The sequence below is a fragment of the Triticum urartu genome, chromosome 1A (genome assembly GCF_056163025.1).
Source record: "Triticum urartu cultivar PI428250 chromosome 1A, HENAU_Tu73, whole genome shotgun sequence".
NCBI lineage: Eukaryota > Viridiplantae > Streptophyta > Magnoliopsida > Poales > Poaceae > Triticum > Triticum urartu.
The window spans coordinates 562,628,407-562,642,060 of record NC_141873.1 but is presented as its reverse complement, the minus strand read 5'-3'; positions in this window follow the sequence as shown (position 1 = coordinate 562,642,060).

Here is a 13,654-nt window from a genome sequence, read left to right as displayed (position 1 = left end):
CTCAAGCTCATGGCAAAATAATCAAGCCCTTGACTCAACACTAATCTTTTTTTTATATAGCTCATGGACTCGATTACATAGAAGGTTCATAAAGCAAAACACACAACTAGATCATACTAAAAGCTTTTATTCTACTATATCAAGATATTACCAAAAGGATCGAACTAAGAAAACGATAAAGATAAAGGTGATGGTGATACGATACCGGGGCACTCCCCCAAGCTTGGCAGTTGCCAAGGGGAGCTTGGGGGAGTGCCCATACCAGATACTCAATTCTTCTTTGTTGGTGAAGAAGGTGATGGTTTTATTGATGGCGCAGGCTTCTTCCTTAATTTGCGCTTGAGGACAAAATTTTGGTCCCTTAGGTCATCGATCTCCTGCTCTAGGCTCAGTATCTTTTTGCATAGTTTTTGTTTGTTTTCCTGTAAGAGACGAAAAGGGATAAACTCGATCTTAGGTTTCTTTCCTCTATCCGGTGGGCTTGACTTTTTGAACTCCACATTCATGTCCCCAGGTTGAGGTAATGGGACTTCATCTTCTTCTGATCTCGTCTCCTCCCTTCCCTTGGGTTCATAGTCCTCTTATTCTTCCGTAGTCCAGCCACAATGCTCTACATCGCCATAGACCTTAGGATCTGCAAGGTAATTAGCCGCATAGCTTTCTCCTTCTGAATCCTGGGACAACATGTTGCTCTAATCTGCAGCGAGACAGCTCGAAACAAAGACAGAAGATTTTTGCGTGATACAGTGGTCAAAACCTTTGGGAGATTATATAATGAATTTTTACCTACCAAAATAGGTATCGTGTAAGAAAACAGAGTCTGGAGAGCACACGAGGTGCCCACGAGGTAGGGGGCGCGCCTAGGGGGTAGGGCGTGCCCTCCAACCTCGTGGAGCCCTTGTGTCCTTCCCGGACTGCTTCTTATTTTTCTATTTTTCTAAATATTCCAAGACGGAAGAAAATTGCCATTAGAACTATTTTGGAGTCGGTTTACTTACCGTACCACATACCTATTCCTTTTCGGAGTCTGAAACGTTCCGGAAAGTGTCCCTTATGTATTCCTCCAGGGTTACGGTTTCAATAACATTGGCTTCAACATTTATAGGATTACCTGAGATATAATGTTTAATTCTTTGACCGTTCACCACCTTCGAATTGTGCCTTCAAAATTGTTGATTTTTATGGCACCGGAACGATAGACCTCCTCGATAACGTAAGGGCCTTCCCATTTAGAGAGAAGTTTTCCTGCAAAAAATCTTAAACGAGAGTTGTATAGAAATACATAATCACCTACATTAAACTCAAGATTTTGTATTCTTTTGTCATGCCATCTTTTAACTTTTTCTTTAAACAACTTGGCATTTTCGTGGGCTTGGGTTCTCAATTCATCAAGTGAGCTAATATCAAATAACCTCTTCTCACCGGCGAGTTTGAAATCATAGTTGAGCTCTTTGATAGCCCAATAAGCCTTATGTTCTAGTTCGAGAGGTAAGTGACATCCTTTTCCATAAACCATTTTATACGGAGACATACCCATAGGATTTTTATATGCAGTTCTATAGGCCCATAATGCATCATCGAGTTTCTTGGACCAATTTTTTCTAGATCTATTAACAGTCTTTTGCAAAATTAATTTGAGTTCTCTATTACTCAATTCTACTTGACCACTAGACTATGGGTGATAAGGAGATGCAATTCTATGATTAACATCATATTTAGCAAGTATTTTACGGAAAGCACCATGAATAAAATCTGAACCACCATCAGTCATTAAATATCCAGGGACTCCAAACCTTGGAAAAATAACTTCTTTAAGCATCTTAATAGAGGTGTTATGATCATCACTACTAGTTGGAATAGCTTCTACCCACTTAGTAACGTAATCAACAACAAGTAAAATATGTGTATATCCATTAGAGGAAGGAAAAGGTCCCATATAATCAAAGCCCCAAACATCAAATGGTTCAGTAACAAGTGAATAATTCATAGGCATTTCTTGACGTCTACTAATATTACCAATTCTTTGACATTCATCACAAGAAAAGACAAACTTATGGGCATCCTTGAAGAGAGTAGGGCAATAAAATCCGGATTGCAATACCTTGTGTGCAGTTCTATCTCCAGCATGGTGTCGTCCATAAGCCTCGGAGTGACACTTGCGTAGGATCTGTTCCTGTTCATGCTCAGGTACACAACGTCTAATAACACCATCTACTCCTTCTTTATAAAGATGTGGGTCATCCCAAAAGTAATGTCTCAAATCATAGAAGACCTTTTTCTTTTGCTGGTATGTGAAACTAGGTGGTATAAATTTAGCAACAATGTAATTAGCATAATCAGCATACCATGGATCAGTATGAGAAGCATTTATGACATTTAATTGTTCATCAGGAAAGCTATCATCAATAGGTAGTGGGTCATCAATCACATTTTCTACCTAGACAAGTTGTCTGCAACGGGGTTCTCAGCTTCCTTCCTATCAATAATATGCAAATCAAATTCTTGTAGCAAGAGAACCCATCTAATAAGTCTAGGTTTAGCATCTTTATTTTCCATGAGATATTTAATAGCAGCATGATCCGTGTGAATAGTTACTTTAGAATCAACAATATAAGGTCTGAACTTATCACAAGCAAATACAACTGCTAAGAATTCTTTTTAAGTAGTAGCATAATTTCTTTGAGCATTGTCTAGAGTTTTACTAGCATATTGAATAATATTTAATTTCTTCTCAACTCTTTGACCTAGAATAGCACCTACAGCATAATCACTAGCATCACGCATAATTTCAGAAGGCAAATTCCAATCAGGTGGCTGAACAATAGGTGCAGAGATCAATGCTTTCTTAAGTATTTCAAATGCTTCTACACAAACATCATCAAAAACAAATGGTATATCTTTTTGTAATAAATTAGTTAGAGGCCGAGAAATTTTTGAGAAGTCCTTAATGAACCTCCTATAAAAACCGGCATGACCAAGGAAACTTCTTATACCTTTGATGTCCTTAGGACATGGCATCTTTTCAATAGCATCAATCTTAGCTTTATCAACTTCAATACCTCTTTTAGAAGCTTTATGCCCCAAGACAATACCTTCATTAACCATAAAGTGGAACTTTTCCCAATTCCAGACAAGATTAGTTTCTTCACATCTGTGAAAAACTCGATCTAGGTCGCTTAAGCAATCATCAAAAGAGGATCCATAGACAGAAAAATCATCCATGAAAACCTCACAAATCTTTTCACAAAAGTCAGAGAATATAGCCATCATGCATCTTTGAAAGGTAGCACGTGCATTACATAAACCAAAAGGCATACGTCTATAAGCAAAAGTACCGAAAGGGCAAGTAAAAGTAGTCTTTGATTGATCATTGGCTGACACAGGTAATTGAGAGAAACCAGAATAACCATCTAGAAAGCAAAAATGTGTATGTTTGGATAATCTTTCTAGCATTTGATCGATAAAAGGTAAGGGGTAATGATCTTTTTAGTAGCTTTATTTAATTTGCGGAAATCAATTACCATCCTATAACCTATAATAATTCTTTGCGGGATCAACTCATCTTTATCATTAGGAACGACAGTAATACCTCCCTTCTTCGAGACACAATGGACAAGACTTACCCACTGACTATCAGCAACGGGATAAATTATACCTGTCTCAAGAATTTTTAGTATTTCCTATCTTACCACTTCCTTCATCTTAGGATTCAGCCGTCGTTGATGATCGCGAACTGGTTTGGCGTCTTCCTCCAAATTTATTTTGTGTTGACACAGAGTGGGACTAATGCCCTTAAGATCATCGAGAGTATATTCAATAGCAGCACGGTGCTTCTTCAGAGTTTTCAATAATCTTTCTTCTTCATGCTCTGAAAGGTTAGCACTAATAATAACAGGATATATCTTTTTCTCATCAAGATAAGCATATTTAAGAGTATCTGGTAAATGTTTAAGCTCAAACACGGGATCACCCTTGGGTGGAGGAGGATCCCCGAGGATTTCAACAGGCAAATTGTGTTTCAGGATGGGTTCCTATTTAAAGAATACTTCATCTATTTCCCTTCTTTCATTCATAAACATATCATTTTCATGGTCTAGCAAATACTGTTCTAAAGGATCACTGGGAGGCACGACAATAGAAGCAAGACCAATAATTTCATCTTTACTAGGCAATTCCTCTTCACGGTGTTGTCTACAAAATTTAGAGAAATTAAATTCATGAGACTTATCACCTAAACCAATAGTAACAACATCCTTTTTGCAATCTATCTTAGCATTAACTGTGTTCAAGAAGGGTCTACCAAATATAATGGGACAAAAGCTATCTTGTGGGGAACCAAGAACAAGAAAAACAACAGGAGTTTTCCCACATAAGACTTCAACATCTCTAACAATTCCCATTAGTGAAATAGTATCTCTATTGGCAAGTTTAATTGTGACATCAATATCTTCTATCTCAGCAGGTGCAATATCATGCATAATTTCTTTGTATAAGTCGTAAGGTATTGCACTAGCACTAGCACCCATATCACGTAAGCCATGATAACAATGATCTCCTATTTTAACAGAAATAACAGGCATGCCTACTACAGGTCTGTTTTTATCTTTAGCACAAGGTTTAGCAATTCTAGCAGTCTCATCAAGAAAATGAATAACATGCCCATCAATATTATCAGACAAAAGATCTTTAACAATAGCAATATCAGGTTCAACTTTAATTTTCTCGAGAGGTGTATAAGTTTTAATATTGCTTTTATGAACCACAGTTGAAGCTTTAGCATGATCTTTTATCCTAACAGGAAAAGGTGGTTTCTCAACATAAGCAGTAGGAACAATAGGATCATTATAAGTGATAGTCTTTTCTTCAACTTTAATAGGTGCAGCTACTTTTACTTCTATGGGAGGATGATATTTAAACCACTTCTCCCTGGGGAGATCAACATGTGTAGCAAAAGATTCACAGAAAGAAGCTACTATCTCAGAGTCAAGTCCATATTTAGTGCTAAATTTACGGAAAACATCGGTATCCATAAAAGATTTAACACAATCAAACTTAGGTGTCATACTTGACTCCTTACCTTTGTCGAGGTCCCAATCTTCAGAGTTGCGTTTAATTCTTTCCAATAAATCCCATTTGAATTCAATAGTCTTCTTCATAAAAGAGCCAGCACAAGAAGTATCTAGCATGGTGCGATTGTTATCAGAAAGCTGAGCATATAAATTTTGAATAATCATTTCTATTGAGAGCTCATGATTGGGGCATGAATATAACATTGATTTAAGCCTCCCCCAAGCTTGAGCGATGATTTCTCCTTTGCGAGGCCCGAAATTGTATATATAATTGTGATAATGATGAACAAGATGCATAGGATAAAACTTCTAATGAAATTCCAATTTCAATCATTTGTAGTTCCATGACCCCGTATCATCACATAGCCTATACCATGTCAATGCATCTCCCTTCAAAGATAAAGGGAATATCTTCTTTTTAATAACATCTCCGGGCACACATGCAAGCTTAAATAATACACAAACTTCATCCACATATATTAGGTGCTCATCAGGATGCTTTGTTCCATCTCCTGCAAAAGGATTAGCTAGCAGTTTTTCTAACATACCCGAAGGAATTTTGAAGCAGACATTTTCATTTTCAGTAGGTTTAGTAGGTTGAGGAACAACTCTTTGCTCTACTAGTCAGGGTGAAGATACCCCGAACAAGCCCCTCAGAGGATTACTTTCCATAGTAACAAGTGACAGTAAATTTCAGCACACTATATAAATTTTTCCTTACCAAATTCCACCTACCAAAGGCGCTTCACTGCCCGGCAATGGCACCAGAAAAGAGTCTTGATGACCCACAAGTATAGGGGATCTATCGTAGTCCTTTCGATAAGTAAGAGTGTCGAACCCAACGAGGAGCAGAAGGAAATGATAAGCGGTTTTCAGCAAGGTATTCTCTGCAAGCAGTGAAATAATAGGTAACAGATAGTTTTGTGATATGATAATTTGTAACGAGTAACAAGTAACAAAAGTAAATAAAATGCAGCAAGGTGGCCCAATCATTTTTGTAGCAAAGGACAAGCCTGGAAAAACTCTTATATGATGTAAAGCGCTCCCAAGGAAACATGGGAATATCGTCAAGCTAGGCTTCATCACGTTCATATGATTTGCGTTCGGTACTTTGATAATTTGGTATGTGGGTGGACCGGTGCTTGGGTGCTGCCCTTACTTGGACAAGCATACCACTTATGATTAACCTCTATTGCAAGCATCCGCAACTACAACAAAAGTATTAAGGTAAACCTAATCATAGCATGAAATATGTGGATCCAAATGAGCCCCCTACGAAGCAACGCATAAACTAGGGTTTAAGCTTCTGTCACTCTAGCAACCCATCATCTACTTATTACTTCCCAATGCCTTCCTCTAGGCCAAAATAATGGTGAAGTGTCATGTAGTCGACGTTCACATAACACCACTACAGGAGAGACAACATACATCTCATCAAAATATCGAACGAATACCAAATTCACATGACTACTAATAGCAAGACTTCTCCCATGTCCTCAGGAACAAACGTAACTACTCACAAAGCATATTCATGTTCATAATCAAAGGGGTATTAATATGCATATAGGATCTGAACATATGATCTTCCACCAAATAAACCAACTAGCATCAACTACAAGGAGTAATTAACACTACTAGCAACCCATAGGTACCAATCCCAGACTTGGAGACAAGAATTGGATACAAGAGATGAACTAGGGTTTTGAGAGGAGATGGTGCTGTTGAAGATGTTGATGGAGATTGCCCTCTCCCGATGAGAGGAGCATTGGTGATGACGATGGCGATGATTTCCCCCTCCCGGAGGGAAGTTTCCCCGGCAGAACAGCTCTGCTAGAGCCCTAGATTGGTTCCGCCAAGTTTCCGCCTCGTGGCGGCAGAGTCTCGTCCGGAAAGATGACTTATGATTTTTTTTCCTCATCTAAAGACTTCATATAGCAGAAGATGGCCATCGGAGGGCCACCAGGGGGGCCACGAGGTAGGGGGCGCGCCCAGGGGGTAGGGCATGGCCCCCACCCTCGTGGGCAGGGTGTGGCCCCCTGGTGAACTTCTTGCGCTCAATATTTTTTATATATTCTAAAAACGTCTTCCGTGAAGTTTCATGACTTTTGGAGCTATGCAGAATAGGTCTCTAATATTTGCTCCTTTTCCAGCCCAGAATCCCAGCTGCCGGCATTCTCCCTCTTTATGTAGACCTTCTAAAATAAGAGAGAATAGGCATAAGTATTGTGGCATAATGTGTAATAACAGCCCATAATGCAATAAATATCGATATAAAAGCATGATGCAAAATGGACGTATCAAGGATGACTCTGCACCCACCTACTGCTTCATGGTACGTGGTGCAAAGGTAAAGTCATGCGATGCTCACTATCAAACATCAAGTGAAGATGACTCTAAATGTGAATCTAAACACAGCAACAGACTGCTATGGAACATATTAAAAAACTGTTAGACAAAAGCGATGACCTATTGGACGTGGAAATGACTCGAACCCAGTCCTTAATTGAAGACATTAAAAATCTTCATGTTAAGTACGAAGAACTTGAAAGTTGTCATGAAACGCTCTCAACTACTCATGAAAAGCTCTCCTATGATTATCTTCAAAGGAAGCAAGAGCTTGAGAACTTGAGATCAGCTCATGAAGATCTTCAAAAGGAGAACGAGTCACTTCGCGCTCAACAGATCAGTTCCGCTCAGGAAGGATTTGAACCACCATGTCTAAAATGCCTTGAGCGTGATAACGCTACTTCTGTTGCTGGATGTTCTACTGCTACTACTGTTTCAATATGTTCAACTGCTGATGTGGTAACTAACACCTCTCCTGAGGATACCACTACTATTGCTGATGAGAATGCCAGGTTGAAGACATTGCTTGAGACAGGAATGTACAAAAGTCTCAAAGGGCATCAGACACTATGTGGTGTCCTCAAGAAACAGATTCTGGACCGAAACCCTAGGAAAGAGGGTGTTGGGTTTGAAAGGAAAATGAACGTTGATGGTTCTTACTGGAAGCCTGAACAGTACCCCAAAACCACATGGGTTCCTGCAAAGGGACCCTCAGTGGATCCATCTACCTTATCAGGCTTCACTTGTGCTAACCCAATTATCATTGATGAATCCTTTGATGCAAACTATAAACTGTTTTAGAATCAGAATGGTGAAGTGTTTGCCAGGTATATTGGTACTAACTGCAGGAATGGACCACCTTTGAAGAAGATCTGGGTGCCCAAGAGTTGTCTTGAAAATCTTCAAGTGAATGTCATCATGACACCACCTGGGAAGAAGACAAACCCTAGACCAAAGGCCTCACATGGTCCAAAGGCTTCTTACAGACAGAGGACTCACCAGAGTCACCCTAACACTAATGTTTTGCAGGGAAACCATACCCAGGCCTATGAATATGAGCGTGTTTCATCAAACCGCCATGTTCATAAGACCAAGAACTACTCCGCCTACTCTTATGAGTATTATTCACCTCATGCAAGACTATTTGCTAGGGCTCCAAAGCCAAAGTTCTCAGATGCTACACTTAGACTCATTGCTTCGAAGCCACCCCTAAAGATGTGGGTGGTTAAGAAAACTTAACTCTCTTTTGCAGGGAAGGGTCTCCAGCCGGAAATCAAAGGCGTTAGATGCTATTGCTGGGGACCTAAAACATCTTGTGGGGTGCAAGATAAAATGCCCAAATGGTCTTACTATGTATTTTGTTCCTGAGTCGCTTGCCAATCATCCTATCAGTCCTAACCTGGATCTGAGCTTTCATAATCCACTTGCTCGTCAAATGTTTATGCTTCACAATACCCTTCGTGAAGCCTATCCACCTAACTACATTGTAGGGTATGGCACCAGCTGCTTCAGAATGGATTATTGACAGTGGATGCACTAACCACATGACTGGCGATCGAAGTCTTCTCATGGACTCAACCTTATGTCCATCTGACAAGAGTCGCATCACATCTGCTGACGCTGGTAAAAGCAAGGTATTGGGTCTAGGTAGAATTGCAATCTCAAAGGATCAGCACATGGATAAAGTGATGCTTGTTGAGTCCCTTGGTTTCAACTTAATGTCTGTCTCAATGCTTTGTGACTTGAACATGATTGTGATATTTGGAAAATATCATTGCCTTGTTCTAATGGAATCTGACAAGTCTCTAGTCTTTGAAGGGTACCGAAAAGGTGATCTGTACATGGTAGTTTTCTCAGCAGGACCACAGTTGGCCATATGTCTTCTAGCAAAAGCTTCAGAGTGCTGGCTCTCGCATCGGAGGCTAGGGCATGCTGGCATGAGGAACATGTACACTCTCGCGAAGAAGAAGCATGTCATAGGCATCGAGGGCGTCAAGTTCAAAAAGGATCATCTGTGTGGTGCCTGCAAAGCCTAGAAGATGACTAGGGACAAGCATCCTTCAAAGACAATCATGACGACATCACGTCCTTTCGAGCTGCTTCACATGGACCTATTCGACCCTACTCATTACTCCACTGTTACTACCACTGCTTGTCTCTATGGCATCGTTATTGTTGATGATTACTCTAGATATACCTGGGTGCATACAATTCTCTACAAGACTGAAGTGCAGGATGTCTTCAGACGATTCAGCAATCGTGCCATGATGAACTATGGCATCAAGAGTAAGCACATCAGAAGTGACAGTGGCACAGAGTTCAAGAACACCGGCCTCGACACTTATCTTGATACATTGGGCATCACTCATGAATTCTTAGCTCCATACACACCTCAGCAGAATGGCATCATGGAACACAAGAACAGAACACTCATTGAGATGGCTCGGACGATGCTTGATGAGTACAGGACTCCAAGGAAGTTATGGCCTGAAGCTATTGATACTGCATGCCATGTCATCAACCGTGTTTATCTTCACAAGCTTCTAAAGAAGACATCATATGAGCTACGGAATGGTAAGAAGCCAAACGTAAGCTACTTCAGAGTATTTGGTGCTAGGTGCTAGATCAAAGATCCGCATCACACTTCAAAATTTGCACCAAAAGCACATGAAGGTTTTATGCTTGGTTACGGAAAGGATTCACACTCCTACATAGTATTCAACCTCTTTCACTATAAAGTGGTTGAAACTGTGGATGTGCGGTTCGATGAAACTAACGGCTCGTAAAGAGAGCACCTGCCAAATGTGCTAGATGAAGTCTCACTGAGTGAATCCATCAAGCTTATGGGTACTGGAGAAATCATACCTTTAGAGGGACAGGCTAAAGAGGAACTTATCGTTTCTGCACCAAATCATCTTGAAGACTCTACTCAGCCTGAAGCCAATGCTGAAGAGCAAGACGATGATCAGCAAGGGCAAAATCTTCGTCTAGTTCATCCTTGTGTTGCAAATGAATTACGGATTAAGAAGATAATTGACAGCATCAATGCACCAGGTCCCCTTACTCGTTCAAGAGAAACACAACTAGCAAATTTCTGTGGGCACTTTGCATCTGTCTCCATATCTGAACCCAAGAAAGTTGCTGAAGCCTTCATGGAACCTGAATGGATTCAAGCTATGAAAGAAGAGCTTCAACAGTTCGAGCTGAACAACGTATGGGAATTGGTCAAGCGTCCTGATCCTCGCAAGCACAATAGCATAGGCACAAAATGGATCTATCGCAACAAACAAGATGAGCATGGTCAAGTTGTCAAAAACAAGGCTCGTCTCATTGCTCAAGGATACACTCAAGTTGAAGGGATTGACTTCGATGAAACAATCACTCCGGTGGCTAGGCTTGAAGCAATTCGCATTCTGCTAGCCTATGCCAACCATCACAACATCCTCCTCTATCAAATGGATGTGAAGAGTATGACGGTGTTCCTGGACTAGGGGGTACTCACCACGTCGTCTCCCGATCTGTTAGATTGGGCCGAGGACCCCCATGGACGTATACTCATGGGCCAGTTTGGACAGCTGCCGCATACATGGAAGATTCCACAAGACTTGGTGAACAAGACAAGGGCTCCACCCCACCGGCGTATTCGGCTAGGACTCTTGTTATCCTAGGCCTCTGGTGCATTATATAAACCGAGGCTAGGCTAGTCGATAGATAACATATACATACAATCATACCATAGGCTAGCTTTTAGGGTTTAGCCTCTCCGATCTCGTGGTAGATCAACTCTTGTAATACACATATCATCAAGAATAAATCAAGCAGGACGTAGGGTTTTACCACCATCAAGAGGGCCCGAACCTGGGTAAAACATCGTGTCCCCTGCCTTCTGTTACCATCCGCCTTAGACGCACAGTTCGGGACCCCCTACCCGAGATCCGCCGGTTTTGACACTGACATTGTTGCTTTCATTGAGAGTTCTTGTTGTGTGTTCGGCAAAAGGTTGATGGCTCACCTGCAGATCAACTGTGACTTCGACATCTTCGTCACCAGCTTGACAGGTCACCTTGGTTCGACCAAGGACTGCGCCCTACCTCCGATCGTCATGTTCGGATGAGGGCCTTTATAAACATCAACTCCGATCTCTATCAAGATCATGGAGGAATCATCCAGGGAGCCCGTGGGCTCAACGTCAACATTGCCCTCGGGCGACCGTACTGTTTTTCTGGACAGCAAACTTGTGTCCGCCACCACCGCCTTCTCAGGTGTCTTTTTAACAATTGCTTCAGTGAAATTGTGCGGAATTGAGTCTATAGCAACCCTGGAAAATTTCGTCAAGTTCCGATGGAGGAATCTCTGTCAATCCACGATATACCGGAGCCCTGTCAAATCTGGACGGGAATTTGGAAGAGTTTAGGGCGTGGTGTCCAGCTTCTAGCTCGGACACCCTTTGGAAGATCCAACCGTTGATCGGCTGCGTAATTCCTATATCAACCACCTCTCAAAATTTCAGCTCAATCCGACCGTCCAAACTCCGGGAACCTTCCGATTAGTGCATCACTTTTCGGATCTGTTTTCTGCGCGAAAACGAATCCGACCCGAGTTCATCTTTTTATGAACGGGATTTCTGACATCCTTTCAAAGGAAGTTTTGTATGGGGTATTGTGTTTTGTTCCCGAACACATCCCACTAACTTCAAGATCTTTTGAACATGATTTTCAACATCATGCTGGTGTTAAACCAGTCCGGCAAAATTGCTCCATGGCTGCCGACCTACGCTAGACACGTCGTCACTTTGTTGAGCCAAGCTCAACTTCTTCAGATCATCATCTCGGCAAGCCAAACAAGAGTCCGGCATCGTGAAGGATAAATCATCAGCAACATCACCGCCCCATGGATTACACAGAGCGGGCATACCGGCATCGCCGCACGGTCGCTTCATCAAGCCGGCATCGACCACGTAACGACTTGCATCGGCAGGGCCGCACTATTGCTTCTTCGAGCTGGTGTCCATCACGCCGACCTACTTTGACTCATTGGCTGACATCGAGGCTTCGACATCTCGGCTGGACCGGGGGCTTCGCCATCTCTTCATCAACCTACTCCGGACACTTCGGCATCACTAGCCGACCAGCTCCGTCACGTTAGCTGGACCGAGGACTTTGCCTCGGCGATCCAACCTTTGCCAGCATTGCCGTGTCGTCGTTTTATCGCCCATCGGGCAATGGGTGTGCGGATCGAGTCCCAATTTTGGGAATCACCTTCCTTCGGATTGCTACAACAAATAAACCAGGTGCTATTAATCCCAGTATTTTTTACTTGTTTGGGTTCATTTTTCCCAAAGAATTATTACTCTGGCTTGTCCATCATATGTACACAGGTCTATCAAATGGTGGCCGCATTAACGACGGTCGCATGGTGGTTCGGTCAGTCTCTGTACATAGTCCGGCGAATGCCGCATCCGGAACTCGCACCAACCTATGAATTCAGGCTTTGCCACGCCTTTACCGCATCACGCCGACGCCCTGCATCGACATTGACTTCAGAGCTAGGCCATATTTATTCTATTACTCACTTTGCATAAATTATTTATTATGCAAGAATTTTTTTATTATTACTATTATCTCCGGTTTGCACTATTTTTTGTGCACAGGAAAATGATCCAGCCGGACTATATCCTTTGGCGTCACCTTGGCTGGACGGGGGGCTTCGTCAACACTTCATTACCCCTTGCCGGGGACTTTGGCATCACTCTTCCGGCCTGCATTGACCATGCTATGTCACCACTTCGGAGTGCCGAGCTCTTTGCTCCGCCACCTCGGTACCGGCTTGGGGGATGGAACCTTGTCCCGCATCAAGCTCGGGCCGCGTCATCAATACCGAACACATTAACCAGCTAAGTTGCCTTCATGCTCAAAGTTTTAAATTTTTTAACTTGTGTTCGGTTCGACCAAGCATTATAATTTTTTGGAAAAAAGTTGCTTGTAAAAAATTTCCTTGTCCAAACTCTGTTTGTGACGCACAAATTCAAATACCCAGTTCACTTGGGGGCTTCCTTCATGAAGCCTTTCCTCTTGCATATGATTATACTTGTACGGCTTCGTTCCTTGTTCGTGTATTACGCCACACTATGCACCATATTGACTTAAGCGATTTGCAAGCTGGGTTGCCTGGCTCCTGTGCTTACCCCTACGTTCCCGATTGTTCGGCTAGGGAGTAAAGGGAGCACCTCTGCGATTGTC